The sequence below is a fragment of the Schistocerca nitens genome, chromosome 1 (genome assembly GCF_023898315.1).
Source record: "Schistocerca nitens isolate TAMUIC-IGC-003100 chromosome 1, iqSchNite1.1, whole genome shotgun sequence".
In the NCBI taxonomy this organism is placed as follows: domain Eukaryota; kingdom Metazoa; phylum Arthropoda; class Insecta; order Orthoptera; family Acrididae; genus Schistocerca; species Schistocerca nitens.
The window spans coordinates 1,132,825,709-1,132,841,593 of record NC_064614.1 but is presented as its reverse complement, the minus strand read 5'-3'; the positions used below and the strand labels follow the sequence as shown (position 1 = coordinate 1,132,841,593).

The 15,885-nt window shown below is 39.4% G+C and overlaps 1 protein-coding gene across 1 annotated transcript in view; it reads right to left on the bottom strand.

Moving 5' to 3' along the window:
* Nucleotides 1-15,885, bottom strand: part of LOC126199478 (kinase suppressor of Ras 2) — a 139,053-nt gene that overhangs the window by 98,699 nt on the left and 24,469 nt on the right. The window lies entirely within an intron of this gene.

The following is a 15,885-nucleotide window of genomic DNA, read 5'->3' as shown; positions in this document are numbered from 1 at the left end:
TTAAGAAAAGGAGAAATGTTGGAAAGCCAAAGGTATGTGTTATTACTGTAAACAATAAAGATGATGAAAATCCCCAACATAGCTTGTGTCCCAAAGAAGAAGACAGTTGGTGTAAATATAACAAAGGATTGCTAACTGGTGAAGTGTACACTCATAAGCATAGTCTGCCTCATGCAATAATTGAGGTGATAAAACCTATTTTCAGAAACTTAGCAGCACCTGAACTGTTGATAAAGTGTATTCACGGAAAAACTCAAAACCCCAATGAAAGTGTAAATAGTGTTATATGGTCGAGAATCCCCAAGACTGTATTTGTTGGAATAGAAACACTTCACTTTGGTGTGTATGATGCTGTTGCGACTTTCAATGATGGCAACATTGTAAGGTGCAAGGTATTTAGAAATATGGGAATGAAGATAGGTTCTAACATGGTACGAGCGATGCTTGCTTTAGACAAGGAACGCCTTCGGGCTGCAGACAGGGCTGTAAAGAGTCTCGAAATACAAGCAAGAGTAAACAGGAGGAGGAACAAGAGGAAGCTGGAGGAGGAGTTTGCAGAGGATGAAGATAATCCATCCTATGGACCTGGAATGCACTAAAAAGTTAATCCAATCTTTGTCGCTCGATTCCCAAAACTTTTATTTTCTCATACTAATTACATGTTTTCTAAGGATCTTCCAAACATATTTGTTTCAAACTTTCAGTAAATGTTACACAGTACCTTCTGCATAATTTAACACAGCCTTTTTCCAAAAAACTGTATATTTTTGAATATATAAATAAAAAATTGCAAAAAAAATGTTGTGAATTTTCATTACAATTGAAAAAAAAAAATCATCTTTAATAACTGAACTAAAATTTTGTAAAATCCCTGTGTTAAGTTGTAGCCCATATTCCAATAAATAATCTGTAAAAAGTTCAACTTCCTACCTCAAATACTTTGTGAGGAAAGATGTAATTTATAAGCATTATTTTAACATTGCAAGTATAGGGCGTTCCGGAGCCCCTTAAGAGAAACTACGGCAAACCTAAATTTAGAAGGCTACATGAATTTGAACTCCTCACAACCTGAATGGGAAATCAGCACCTTAACCAATGAACATTTCACCTGATAAAATGAGAAACCTTCATCCCCTTCACAAGGCTAGTTGCTTTACTTAGAGCTGTGTAGTAACAGAATACATTAACATCCCTCTAAGCCATGTTCATAGTATTCATTTTGCTAGGATGATAACTTATTTTTCTGGACCAAGACCTGACCCAAAATAAATTATTCATAAAATCTATTCAAGAAATCCCTCAGAAAACCACGAAAATTGAGCAAGTGTTTCCTACTCCAACTGTTTCAGAAATTTCATAAAATTTTCTGTATTAATTCAAAATGACATATCTACCTTCATAGTGTAAGAGCAAGTGCTTTGGGTTCACAATAGATTTCATTACTGTAAGTGAGATTGCTAGTGTTGCTTTCTGTGAAATGTAATTTGCTATTGTTGGCCCATGTTTCAACAGCGACTTCATTTGACTGGAAGAAATCAATCTGGCTCATAGTCTTTTCCTCTGCTTAGCCATGCAAATAGATCCTTGTTTACCACTTTGTTTTATCTACAGCAATATTAGTATTCTTGCATGCTCAATTTGAGCATCCTATGGACCATATAAACAAGTACTTCTGATTTAAAAACTTGTTTGTCCAATAATTTTTCACTCCATCAGAATGCTGCTGTTTCCAAAATTCTATCCACTTTGTTCTGGTTTTCTGTTTTGGTTCTCTGGAAACGGGACTCTAAAGCCTTCTTTCAAAATGTGTCTTTGTATTTATTGCCATCATCATCATCATCATCATCATCATCATCATCTATATCCATCTATTTCAATTATAATGCTACAAACAGATCCCTCTCATCTTGGGGTCTGAGCGACTTGCCCCTCCTTTTCAGACTTCCCCAAATTATACCTCTCTCCTCCCCCAAGAATGGAATTAACAGTTCTGAAAGCTGGGATAGTATCTTCTCTTTTACTTTTACCTGTGCCACTGGCAGCACTAAACATTTCATCTCATGAAATTGAGCACTGGTAGTACTTCTTCTGTTACGTGAGTGAGTGACTCATGGGAACGCAATGGTAAGTGCTACCTGTGAGCGGCAGAATATAATACACCAGGAAACATTCTCATTCACTCAACAGATGTCACGATAATGCTTCATGGCAAATGCCAGTGGCTGCCTGTCACAGAAACATGACCAGAAACGACATAAAATGACTGCCCATAAGAGTTACCCATGTTCTCCTTTCAAGATTATAGTCACATTTGACAAGTTACAAGAAAATCAAGATGTTCTTAGTGATCCTGGTACATTCCCCATGACTCAGATGTGCATAAATTTGCAGATCTATTATACTTAGAATGTACATATTATATTCCTGATATATGATGTTATTACTGAATGGCGGCTGTTGAAGGTTTGATGGTGTGCATATGCACATTTCTTCATTGACACACACACACACACACACACACACACACACACACACACACACACACACACACGACTATTGTGTTTGACTGTTGAGGCCAGACTGGTCTAGGCAGACAGAGACAGAGTCTCGTGTGTGTGTGTGTGAGTGTGTGTGTGTGTGTGTGTGTGTGTGTGTAAAATTCAGAAGGAGGTCTTTTTGACGGAAAGTTTACTTATTTGACGTTTTTTCTGTTAGGCATCTCTGCGACTCAACATCTCCGCTATATGGTGCATACAAAGCTATCCTTTTCATAATACTGTCATTATTTTAGACTGGATTTTCCTTATTTCTTCATTCATATTCATACAAGTAATAATAACAACAATAGTAATGATGATGATAATATCAGTAATCAAAAACACCATAAAAGTAAAGACCATCATCACAATTTCTGACAACTGCTGTGGCCAAAATAAGAACTGGAACAACATTCTATTCTGGCAGTATTATTTTCATGTATGGGCCTAACAGGACCAGGCCTTCCTTTGTGTCCAAATTTCTTTCATCCTTTCAGAATGGAGTATCTTACTTTCATCAGACCACAGTATTCCAATCAGTTTTCTAATTTCCCTCTGACAAACTTTCTAATCAAATATCTTTTGTCCGAACTTTTTTCTATCTGCAACATCTGCCTGGCCATTTTAAGAGCCTCCTTAATTGCAGCAATCCATTTACTTGGCTCAGTTTTGGCCTTACTTCAGTTTTCGTAAAATTCTACTATTTGTTTTGTCAGCTTAGTGGAGGCCAATCTTTTCATGTGCCCACAAAATTTAATTCTTTGTTTTCTCATGTCACCACGTCTGTCTGTATATTATTCTATTTTCTTATTACTTCTCAGCCTACAAGTTTCTCCATCAGCAATTTTGTGGTCTAATACTTTCCTAATAATCTTTCTTTCTTTCGAATTTCTTCAATATCCCTCTTTCTATTTAAAATTGAAGTTTCTGCTCCATAAAGGCAGTCAGGGTTGACTACAGAGCTGGAATGCACAAGTTTACTGAATTTAGATAGTGATTTTTTATTAAATATATTTTGTGTTACTCCAGGGTGTATACACGGACAAGGAAAAAAAAAATTCCTGGATTTCTCCCAGATATCCTGGTTAAAAATACACTTTCTCCCGGGTGGAAACATAGTTTTTCCCTGTTAACTGACAGTATATTCTCTCTCAGAACTGTATAACTTATCAATCCTTTGAATGGTTATGGTTTTATACACGGGTGTAGAATTTCCCGGCACTTTAGAAAATGAAACTAAGGAGGAAAAAACACCTTTTGGAAAGATGTTTGATGTGCAGCAACATGTACGCTGCATATTTTCGTATTACAAAAGTATAAATTCGAATCCCACCAAACACCGCATGTTACTTTCCAAAGCATTGAAATTGAGATTGCAATGCGTATTTGTAAGCCAGTCATAGCTCACATGTCACGTGATGTCGCCAGCTGATGACAGCAGATATTCCGAGCTTCGGACACATGGTGTAGTCATCCAATAGCAACATCACTGTTAAGTAGCGCGAACACACGAATAGGAAAAGTAATGGTTTAAATTAATATATATAATGTTGCTACAAGAAAAGCAAAGCTTTCACATATAATATTGATCTCTAAGGCCAATACGCTGCAAGAGAAGCTTAGCTTTGACATATAATGTTGGTCTTTTATGTGCGTATTACATTTTAAGATATATCACACAAATGTGCCAGTAAATTTTTTAACAATGACATAAATGTGTGATCTTCTGGGCTCTGAATTCTTCTAAATGGCTCGTCATCAGAGAGCTGATTTTTAAATGAGTTCCAGATTCCCAGTGAAGTATGCCTCGACCTGATATTAAGCTTTTCAATGTGGTTTTCGGGATGTAAATTTCCTTGAGTACCAGTACTTTATTATCTCATGTTTGGTTCTTTGTTATGGTATAATGCCATAGTGCTAGAAGATGAAAACATACACTTGAAATGCACCGAAGAGATGAAACTAGCCAATAGGTTGGAATTAAACACTTCGTTTCAAATTTATTGACTGCCTCAGTGGAAAAGATTAATAAAAGAAAATTTCTTCAACAAACCGATAAAAATAACTTCATTATTCTGCATGGCAATTAATGCTTGACTGTCAGAAAGGTGGAAATGAAATAAAATCAAGCTAATAACGTATTTTAGCCTTCCGTAATTATGTGAATGTATTTTAATTCACAAGATAGCTCCCGGCCACAGAAATCAATTTTGTTTTCATTTGACGTGAGTGCAGTAGACAAAGAGGAAACAGCAAAATCACTAAATGTAAACACGGGTCACTTGGGGACTACCCGCTTCCCTATTATAACTCAGACAGCTCTGCGCATCAGCCCCATATCTACGATATTTCCGAAATGGGGCAATAGTAGACAGTGGCGTCCCTCGAGCATTTGATGCAGGACGTCAAAAATTTTTTAAAAAATTGAATTTTCAAAAATATGTTCATTTTGTAGCACACATCTTTCTGATGAGTCTGATACATAAAAAATGTGTGTCTGAGGAATTGTAAGATATGTTATTTGATCTTAAGTGTGCCAAAGTGCAGTGCCACACCTCTTCACATGGCATTCTTCTATCGCACATCACTGTATTCCGGTCAGTGGAATTGAATCGTGTATATTTTGTAATGGATGCCATCAAACTATCTTCAGGAGAGTGGAAATTAAAATGTCCTATAGTGCCTCTCCTGCTTCCAGTCAGCCGGTTAAAAAATCCTTTTTTCTACATGAAAAATCGAAATGTCATTGTCTAATACTGAAAAAGCTGTTAATACAAATAGGACCTGTGGTTTCTCAACCTGATTACGTGTATTTTGTCACTGTCTGCTAGATAAAACAAAATAGGCCTTTCTAATACTGCAGCAATTGTGACACAAGCCAAATAAACGAGACTGTTCCTGATCACAAATGGTCATTTTTATAACACAGCAGAATATAATTCACAAAGTACCAATATCAAATGCCTATTAGGCCTACTACAAACAAAAAGCTTTACATTAGGAAATAGTTTTACACTTCATTCATACGCTCCAGTTTCTCAAGCACGAGACCGAATAGTAGTAGTGCGAAATTTTTATATGAATTTGGAATCGCCATATTCTTCCATAATTTAAGTGATTTCCCCGTTTCTTCTCCTTCCTAGTTCTAACAAACAGTCTTGTCATCACTAATTCTGTATTTATTCCTGCTAATGTCAAAGCTTATTCGCCAGTTAACTTCACTAAATTTGCCAGAATCACCAGTTTAGTTATCCTGTGATTATTCACCGGTTAGGCATTGTTACATGTTCGTACAACGCATTTTTCGTGCTACTTCCAGAATAGACCTTAAATCGGCTGCTAGCCGGAAACTGTACAACTGACCCTTACTAGTATAGCGATCTGGCCAAACATTTTCTGTCAAAATTTCATTATCTTGTATACACTGTGTAGATAACACGTAATTTTTCTTACCTGTTATTCTTGTTAATCATTTATTCGCACTCTGGTAGTCTGAATCTATGGATTTCGCTGGTAATCACAACAACGCTCATCATTCGCAAACCCAATCAACCACATAATCAGACAGTGGTTGGCTTGCTTTCATCCGGCTATACTCTGCTCAGCTCGTATAGCCCCTTTTGTCTGCAGGAAAGTTTATTTCTAGATGTGACGAGGATTCCACTGCCAGAGACAACACGTACACTATGCACGCATTCACTAATCAACTTAGAATGTTTTCAACAATGTTCAAAAACAGACAGGGACACGTTTCAAAGTCATATGAATAATCGATAAGCCAACGTGCACCTGATGCTAGGCACTTTGTGAAACAAGGCTTTTTCCTCAAGAACAATAACTATTGCGAAGTTCAAGGCAAAGGTCCTGTTGAGGAGAAAGTCGCAGCGGTAGGACAATGGTAGTTCAGCAGCTTCGACATACAGAACTCTCAGCCAGACTAGTGTAAAAGAGGCCAGTGGCCAAACGGATGCCACAATGGTGGATAGTGTTGAGACGGAATAAGAGGGACAGACGTGCAGACACATAAACAAAGCACCCATAGTCTAGTTTTTGTCCTTAGTGTTTGTCCTTACCAGTCTTAGATATGGGTATGGGTGTGACTGTGACTTCACACCAGTGTCCCAGAAACATCCCCTCTGCCCAGATGCAGCTGTACACATGAAGCAGAAAGTGCATGCCCACAAGAGAAAGGTGCTGCAACATCTGAATGTGGACAGTGACTGGCCCTGGGGCAGAGGATCGGGGTGAACTGAGAGCATGATCTAGCTCCCTCAGTATAAAGGCGGCGTTTTAGCACTCCGCTTTTTTTTCTGATGGAGGGAGGCAGGGTGATAGTGGGAAGAGCTCAAAATTTCTGCAAAATGGTGCCCCAAGGTGTTGGAGATAGCAATAGTGTCCATCATGACAACATCTGCTACTGTCATGCTGGAAATTGGGGAATGGATCGTGGTCCCAGAGAGCTGTTGGAGGTTGGCCCTCACGAAACAGGAAGGAAGGGGTGGAACTGTTAAAAGAACTAGTGAATGTCCCAGCTAGCTTTTCTGCAATCCCGAAGAACACGACAACACAGTGCATGCATCTGTTTATAATGAATGCAGTAGGATGATGGTTAAAAATGCGGAGAGCACATCTCCGAGCACAAATTGCATTGCGGCATGCCTCCACCAAGGGACTGGGACACGGTGTGGTAAAGAGGAAGTGTGAAGAATGGAACATTCTGCAGCAGTAAGGATAACATTTGTAATATATTCCACCTGGTCATCACAACTGGGAAAATCTTGCTCGCCTAAGGTCACCAGGGAGGAGTAAAGCCACCAGTCAGCCTTAGTAAGCTGCCATTTGGGTGCGCATGCAGGTGGGGTACGAGCCAGCAAATGGATAGCACATAGGAAATGGTCGCTCGAGTGAGTGTCAGAAAGACCAGATCACTCGAGATGATGGGCAAGCTGGGCAGTGCAAAAGGATAGGTCCAAATGGGAATAAGTGTGAGAGGAGTCGGAAAGGAATGTGGGTGCTCCTGTGTTAAGGCAGAAGAGGTTAAGTTAATTAAGAAGGCCAGCCAAGAGGGCACCTGTCAAACAGGTTATGGGAGAATCCCAAAGAGGATGGTGCACTGAGCATCAGAAATGGGTGAGGTAGCTGCCCAATAAGCTGGAGGAAGTCTGCCCTGGCGACATCGAATGACAGAAGGTTATAAGTGGTACAAAGGACAAAGAGGTCAGGTGAGGAAGGAGAAGGTAAACTGCAATGGCTTGAAAACAGGTAGTCGGGGAGACAGGGCCACTATGAACATCATCCCATATGAGCAGCATGACTCCCCAATGAGATGGAATGCCAACCTCAGGGAAAAGGTCATAACAGACTAGGAAGAAATGTGAAAATTCAAAGTGGTCGTGACGACACAATTTTGTTTCCTGAAGGCAGAGTACAAGAGGATGCTGAAATTCTAAAAATAGATGTAAATCCTCTTTGTGATATCACAGGCTGCCAACTTTCCATTGCAGGAGAGAGATGATGAAAAAACGAAGGGGTGTCACCTCGGCGGCTGCCGAGGGCCAGCCTGATAAAACTCGCAGCTACAGGGCATAGAGGATCCTGCTCCATGAGGTCCACAGAAGCATCAGCTTTCTTGTGCTGTTTATCTGTGGAGTCCAACATAGAAAAACAGTTGGTGTCGTGCACCAGCAACAAGGAGGCCGGCCAGGTGAAGGTATCACGTGGTGACACCGTTGAAGAGGATCTTCGAGTCAGCGAAGGAGAAGACTTTTTGCCTTTGGTGGACTTCTGCAAGCCTTTCCAGTTAGCAGAGGAAGACTCAGATGTTTGTTGGCTGGAGGGACATAGAAAGCCTTCACGGGAGTACTCCTCCTGGCCTTTCCAGCCTGCTGGTTTTGTAGACATTGGCTTCGCCCATTGAGGTGAGAGTTTGATGGCTTGTTGCACAGCTGGATGAGGTGATGGCAACACACTACCTTGACACTGGGAGATTTCACAAGCTCAGAGCTGAATTTGAGGTCGCATGCCTGAGTGGCCATGTCCTTCATGGAGCGAGATGTAGCAAGAATAGAACTATTAAGTGCCAGATGGTAGAACGCAGGGTTTGCGGCTAGCCAATAACTTACGAGCAACCAGACACGGCACTTTTTCCTTTATCCGGATCACCTGGACAGCCCACTCATCAAGATACATGAGACAATCTCTGAAGGAGGCCATGCCGCCATTGTGGTTGATAGAGCAGGGAGAAGGAGGCAGGCAATTGCCCTCATGTGCATCCCTACTACAGGTTACACATTTGGCTTGCTGTTGACAAGACATTCTAGTGTGACAATGGTAGCAATGCATCAGGTTCAGAATGTATGGGCGAACTGAGATAATTTCATAGCCTGCTTTGATCTCGGACAGAAGTAGCACTTTATCAAAGATGAGAAAAAGAGTATGTGTGGGCGCTAAGGAGGAATTGACATGTTTCATTACCTGATGGATGGCGATGACACTCTGATCAGAGGGGTAGCATCGGATTTTGGCCTCTGTCAGACCATTGAGCAGCCTAGTGTAAATAACACCAAGGGAAGAAATCAGAGTTCTATTGACTTCATCACAAACAGGATAGCCGTGGAGAAGTGAGTGAGGCGGCAAGCAGTTGTTGTGCTTGAGAATCGAAAGTAGTCTCCAAAAGCAAACTGCCATTCTGTAAGCGAGAGCAGGATTTCACAGGGCTAGCAATTGCATCAATCCCTTTCTGAACAATAAACGGATTTACTGTTTCGAAGGACTGGCCATCTTCAGTACATTAAACCACGAGGAACCATGATACAGATGGAAAGGTCTTTGAATCGTTAGCCTCATTCCATTTACGTTTTGTAGATACTGATTGTGGAAATGATTGGCTCATTGAAAGAAAATCCTCCATTATTGCCAGCGTCTCCGATGGTGCACTCTTTCCAGCTGGGGGCCCTGTTCACAAGAGTCGCACCCGGCTTAAGTAATTGGTCACACCTCCCAAACACCTGACAGAGGGATTAATCGGCGATTTGGGAAGGTAGCAGCTCAGGCAATCACCCCTCCCTGGGCCTGGCCTGTACCAGGGGGTACATGCAAACCCTACCTGTCGACCCGGGGCTGGGAATTATGCATTAACTGGTCACTCGCTACAGGGCAGACGCGTGGGCCAGCCTTCAGGAGCGCGCACAGAGGAAGACGAGAAAGAGGAGCTAAAGTAGAGGAAGGATAGGAGAAAGGAAACAAAGGAAGGAAAAGGGAACGAAAAACAGTGGTGAGACTGTTCTTATGTCAGCAATATACAATGCGGAACAATCCCAATAACACACTAGACATATTCCCCAAAGGAGGGGAAGAAGAACAGCAAGAGGACAGACATGCAGCACTGAAGGGAAAAGATGCTACAAAGGCTGGGGCCCCATGGTAGACAAGCATGAACCCGCGAAAGGGTGTCGAGCCCTATGGGAGAGGGGTTATTTTAGGAATGTCAAATTTTGCGATAACATTTTTATTTTTATTTTTAAGAGTTTTTGGCACTGAAGTTTTACTTTTATTTGCGTTAAATAATGGTCAGAATCAATATTAGGCCCTTTCCTAACTTTGGAGTTAGAGTATAAAATTGCTGCATGATCGATTTGAAATTCCCCAATAAATGTATTGGGAGCCTACCAAGTTTATTGTTTAGAGAGGTTCTTATTAAAATATGTTGACATGATTTCAAAGTTACAATTTTTGCTCTTTTCAAGAAGTCTTTGGCCATTTTAGTTTGTTGATTTCTGTGCAGGAAACCCATGCACTGATTTCTTATATTTTTTCTCTTTACCTAATTGAGCATTAAAATCAACCATTAAAATTTAAACATGGTTTGAGACAATTTTCGAGACAATGCTTTCTAACGTTTTCCAAGCTTCATTAACTTCAGGTTTTTTTGGTTATCCTCGCTGACTGGCATATGGGCATTAATTAAAGTATATGCTTTATCTGCAGATTTAAGAGAAAGCGTCAATCTATTATTAACGGGTTTTACCTCCATTATTGAATTTAAAATATTTTTTGACTCTGCAAAAGCAACTCTCAGATGCGGTGTATTACTAAGTATTCTTTTTTCAGTTTAACTTTTCAAAAGACAATAATTACCAAAATCCATGGTGTTATTGTCTGTCATTCGTGTTTCTTGAATTGCCAAAATTTTAACCTTTTGTTCTTTTAATATATCTTCCTATTTATGAAGTTTACTTTGTTGCAAAAAATGTATTTGTTTTAGTTTTAAGTTTGCCAGAGGAATCTGACTTCCTCTGTCGAATCACAATGCATTTTAACCTGGCCACCCCAGAATCTGAAAGATCAGTTGCCCCAGTAATCCTGGCAGTGTATTGACCACCTGGGGTAATATTGCGATTATCAAAATGCTCCATGGTGATTGTACCTGGTATCAGGTGGGTTTGAGTAGACTCACTGAGTGAACTCAGTGTGTTAAGACTGGAAGGGTTAGTTCCAGAGTATACATTTCAGCTGCACCACTGGTCAACAGACACTGACAGTATATAATAAAGAGTGTATCGAAAAGAATCATCCAATCTGGAATGTCTATTTTTCTGAAGCTAATAAACATATACAATGAATTTTGTTTTTTGATGAATGGGAAACTCAAAGTTTTTTTTCATACGTGTTCAATATGGGGCTCCCTCGAGATGTAATGCATATGTCAATGTGGTATTCAAATTGTTTCAACATAGCAGCAAGCATGTTCCGAGTTACAGCTTCCATAGCTGCTGTTACACGATGTCTCAATTCATTCATTGTTGTTGGTAATGGAGGCACAAAAATAGAGTCTTTTATAAATCCCCACAAGAAATAATCACATACAGTCAGGTTCGGTGACCTTTGAGGCCAGTAATGTAAGGCTGAATCATGGTCCAGAGTGAAAGATCCATCGTTCAGTAATCCTTTGGTTTAAAAATTCCAGATGCCAGTGTGGCAGTGCCCCATCCTGTTCATAAATGAAGTCGTTCAAATCAGTCTCCAACTGTGGGAAAACAAAGTTCTCAAGCCTAAAGCCTATAGAGATGTGCTTCCTGGAACAGAATTCTCAGCAAAGAAAAATGGACCATACACCTTTTTCCGTGAAACTGTATAAAACACACTACATTTTGGAGAGTCCCTCTCATGTTGTAAAACTTCATGTGGTTGTTCCGCACTCCATATTCTCACATTATGACAGTTCACCTTCCCATTTAAACGGAATGTTGCCTCGTCACTAAAGACTAAGTGAGGAAGAAAACTGTCATCCTCTATCTTGCCAAGAACGAAATTACAGAACTCCACATGATGATGTTTGTCACCTTCCTGAAGAGCTTGCAGCAGCTCAATTTTATATGGTTTCATGTGTAAACGTCTACGCAACACACGCCAGAGCGTCGGGGCATGTTGAGCTCTTGAGCTCCACAACAAACTGATTTCCACGGACTCCTTGTGAAACTATGGCGGATGGGTTCAACGTCTGTGTCAGACACTCGGGGACAGCCCAGTGATTTGCCTTTACACAAACAATATGTTTCTTGGAATTGTTCATGCCATCATCTAATGCTCTGTACTGTAGGAGGATCCACACCATACCTAGTACAAAAATCTTGTTTTACAGTTTTTACTGGCCCGAACTGTTGTCCCGACACTATTTTTACTAGAACTGAAGTGGGCGCACACTGCTGCTATCTAGCAGGTACCATGCAAAACTCAAAGAGTTTGCTCTTTCCAAAATTATGCTGTTCACGCACATATCTCAAACAACGTATTAGTTAAGATTTCTTTAAATCTGATGATTCTTTTTGATACTCCCTGTATAGTTTGGACAATTTCTAGTCACTGAGCATAACTTTCTCATTAGCAGTCTCACAATATTGCCGTCTAATGGAGATTAAGCAACAGTCTAAAATTACTTGTACTGACAAGTACAAGATGTGTACAGTCCAGAAGAGTGGTCTAATATCATCCAGAAATCTGCCAAGAACAATCCATTTGCTGTCTGTAGCATGAAAAGGAGCATTTATTTCAATAAGACACTTGAAAGAAGCTATTGTCTTCAGAAAAAAGACTGCTGATTGTCTGGCTGTCAACCTAAGGAAGGCATGCAAGTGGAAAATAACTTCTGAATACTAATCACCTTGATTCCTTAGAGAGACATTCTGTAATGACATCTGGAACAAAGTAATTTTCAGGAACTATGGGAGGCAATGCCCAGTTCCTACTTTTTGAACATATGATGGACATGGACTCACTGAAAAGAAGGAAGTCGCTGATGTCCTGTCACTTTTAGATTACATACCTCTTGTTAATTATGGATTTTTATGATCACTAAAAGTGACACATTTGGATAAGTAACATCAGTGATGAGGCTTATGGTTGATAAAGTAGTTTCAAGCAATGAGCTATGCAGTTATGCCTTGCAGTAACTTGTGTAAATGTTCTCACATGATTATGTATTGTTACATTTTGTTGTTATACTCTCTTCATCATAATAGGGGTAAACATGATGTAAACAACCACAAAAGCAAGAACTAATCAGAAGCCACAGTACACGTACACGTACACGTACACTGGTGTTACAATCTTGGAAGTAGGTTCCACTTATGTATTACGTATCTTATTACTAAGTCACATTAAATGAAACTAAGATATTCTGTTATATTAACAGCCATCAATGTGTTTCTTAAACACAATTTAGCTATGTAGTTTTTATTTCGAAAACCGTGAACAATCAGTCTCTGTACAGCTGTGCTCCGTCGCGCTGTTAATGCTTTGAAAATGGCCGAGGTTGCTTCCTGCTCTGTAGTGAAACACAGCATTGAGCACACCATAAAACTGCTGCATTTTTATATTTGCCACTGCACTATTACCATATGAACCCAACAAAAATGATCTGGAGCCAAGTCAAGGGATTCGTCACAAAAAATACCACACTGTTAAGCAGCCAGAGGTACTGGAACTAATGGAAGCAGTTTTTCACATCATAGCTGAATGCTGGTGGGATACAGAACACCACATCATAAAAGAAGAGGAGAAAATGTGGTGGCTCTGTGCAGTCTGCTGTTGATCGACTCACTATCAATGTCGCAGATGACAGTTCCAAAACTGAAATGTATTTCTCGGATTCGGCTAAGGAAGGAGCTAAGAGATTACCAGATGACTGACTGTAACTGATATCTTCAGTGGCTTCAGATTCAACAGTATGGTATTTTCATTAATCTTGTTTGTAATTAAACTACTATGTTAGGTGAGAACGAGAGCATATTGTCACGTAAGAAGCGTTTGGTAGAGTTAGAGTTTTGCCGAATATTATTTCATTCTCTTCAAAAATTAAATGACATTCAAAGCTATATTGTTTCTCTGCTCATCTATTGCATGTGCATTGCAACTGCTCATGTCATTGCAGCTTAGTGGGGCCAGCTGGCTGGCAGGTGCTGTTCAAGTTAAATCTTCTGGTAAACCTGTTGTCCTGCATTATCTCTCAATCTATGTGCGTGTAAAACAGCATAAACTGTACCCTTATGATTGTACTCAACTGTACTGGTCACAGCTTGGCTTCCACTCCAAGTGAAACAAAATCCAATGACATTCAAACAAATGCAGAAGACTACATAGTGTAATGTTTACATCAGGTTTATTCTTATGATGAACACAGTATAGTGTATGTGAGATGAGTAACATAACTCATCTCCGCTACAGTAATGTATTTACTTTTCTATATTTCATGTGGTATTCTCTGTTTCTTCTTCTTTTTATGCCTGTATGGAACAACAAAAATGTTAAAAGCCATCCAGAACAAAATGGATGTTAGAATAAAATTATTCAGATTTTTGGCTCTATCAAAAACTTTAATCCTCTGTATCTCTAAACTCTTACTTTGGCACTTACCCAGCAGCTCAATTTTGTAAAGTCCAGTTTGGAATAACAACAATCTGAAAAGACTGCTAGCCCCCCCCTCCCCCATATATATATATATATATATATATATATATATATATATATATATATATATATATATATACACACACACCACTACCACCTCTTACAATGGCTACAGTAAGCCATCCGTTGCCATGCGAAAACGAATCGTTGATGTCGATACTAAAGTTCAATCTGCATCCACGAAAGACACATGGTCCCTCCACAAGTTCGGTGGCGGAAATGTTCTTCAGAGTATTCTTCTTTTTGTCTGCAGAAGATGTAGTCATTTCGACTACATTGTAACTACTGTAATTTCGAAAGTTTGTCCGCCTGAAAATGTACTGTTGTCCCAAGCATATTGCAACAAACGGTGTATTGCTATCGCTGCTCATATATATATATATATATATATATATATATATATATATATATATATATATATATGGTGTTTCAAAAATGACCGGTATATTTGAAACGGCAATAAAAACTAAACGAGCAGCGATAGCAATACACCGTTTGTTGCAATATGCTTGGGACAACAGTACATTTTCCAGCGGGCAAACTTTCGAAATTACAGTAGTTACAATTTTCAACAACAGATGGCGCTGCAAGTGATGTGAAAGATATAGAAGACAACGCAGTCTGTGGGTGCGCCATTCTGTACGTCGTCTTTCTGCTGTAATTTCGAAAGTTTGTCTGCCTGAAAATGTACTGTTGTCCCAAGCATATTGCAACAAACGGTGTATTTCTATCGCTGCTCGTGTAGTTTTTATTGCCGTTTCAAATATACCGGTCATTTTTGAAACACCCTGTACATATGCTTTCCATATTATTGCTTCACAGTTTTTTTTAATAATTTTTTCATTTGAATTTCCTTCAGCACAATGTTTTTAGGAAGCCATTTTCAAGACTGCGTACAGAAACTACTGTTTAACATCGTTGCACTCTACAGTACACTTGAAATGCTAATTTTTGCCTATTCTGCATTGTCCGACCCTATTTCATGATCTATAAATTTTTTCTGTTGCTATTACTATCCCATTTTGATATTTTATTATTATGCTTAGCTGAAATCCCTCTGAAATTGCCTCTGTCTAGGTTCATCCAATAATGTGGTACAGAAAGAACAGTGGTATGGGTGACAAAGTTCAATATTAGTTGTACCCACAGAAATGAATCAAATATTATTTTGAAACATCTACCACACTACGTTTCCAGTTCAAGAGTTACATTGAGTATTTTAATGCATTACATATGCTGGTAAGTTAATGAAACCTGTTTATGGGTTGTTGCACTTTTCTTATTTGATACATAAATGTCACATCTATAAGGAAGTGCTTGTAGTAACTTTTGATATGGTGAACTTTTATTAGGTATCCCATCACACATTGTTTTTTTCCCTATA